Genomic DNA, 1,355 nt, shown 5'->3' on the forward strand with positions numbered 1-1,355 from the left:
ACACACACACACACACACACACACACACACACACACACACACACACGATATTGCCAAAAGTATTCACCTGCCTTGACTCATATATGAGTTTAAGTGACATCATTCCTGATCCATAGTGTTCAGTATGATGTTGGTCCACTCTTTGCAGCTGGAACAGCTTCAACTCTTCTGGGACGGCCGTCCACAAGGTTTAGGAGTGTGTTTTGGGGGATATTTGACCATTCCCCCCAGAAGCACATTTATGAGGTCAAATACTGATGTTGGACAGAAGGCCTGGCTCTCAGTTTCCACTCTATTCATCCCAAAGGTGTTCTGTTGGGTTGAGGTCAGGACTCTGTGCAGGTCAGTCWAGTTCATCSACACCAGACTCTGACATCCATGTCTTTATGGACCTTTGTGCACTGGTGCACAGTCATTTGGATGGGTGAGCAAAGACTTTTAGCAATATAGATTATTAACTAGAACTGACTAAAGGTTTGTATCATGCATAAAAGCTTTGCTCCCCAAATAAAAAAATACTCATAATAATGTTAGTAAATTTTACATCAAAAACCAGAATTTATAACAGATTGTGAGTGCCAGCTTTTGATCTAAAATAAACGAATTAATGTGCAATAAACTCAAAATTTCATTCAGGCATAGAAAAAAATGAAGCTCCGTAAACTTGATGAGAAAGTTTAATTTAATTTTAAACTTATCTGGAGTAGAGGTTGCTTCAAAGAAACAAAGCATTTTACACATTTACTAATTGTTTGTAGCTGAGCAAATCAGCCGTCACGYACAATAAATGAAGTTAAAAAGCCTTTCCATCATGAACCAAACAGCTTTGAGCTTAAAGTCACATCCTGATCCACCACCTCAAACAACTAACCTGTTTACACCCTCCCATTAGACTGATAAAACCCATTAACTTCCATTGAAATGGGGGGGAAAAGGCTGAAATGTAAATTAAGCTTTTCCATTACAGCCATTAACCTTCAATGAGGATAAAATATCTGAGATTCAACAGGAGGTTAGATTGAATGAGTCAGTACTTAATTAGACCCAGAAGCACTGAGTGTGTGTGTGTGTGTGTGTGTGGGGGGGGGGGTGTTCTTATAAGCCCAATAAAAGCATCAATACTGAAGTGATCCCATTAGAACAGCAGTGTTTTGTTAATCATTATCTCTTACACACAAATGTCACCAGAACACACACTCAAACAGGACAAGTTATTGATCATGTGAGTGGCTGCAGCATTTATCCCATGGTCATTCTTTAGCAGATGACCCGTGTAATGATCCAGCTCTGTGTGTGTGTGTGTGTGTGTGTGTGTGTGTGTGTGTGTGTGTGTGTGTGTGTGTGTGTGTGTGTGT

This window comes from Austrofundulus limnaeus, unplaced genomic scaffold (genome assembly GCF_001266775.1).
Source record: "Austrofundulus limnaeus strain Quisiro unplaced genomic scaffold, Austrofundulus_limnaeus-1.0 Scaffold2, whole genome shotgun sequence".
In the NCBI taxonomy this organism is placed as follows: domain Eukaryota; kingdom Metazoa; phylum Chordata; class Actinopteri; order Cyprinodontiformes; family Rivulidae; genus Austrofundulus; species Austrofundulus limnaeus.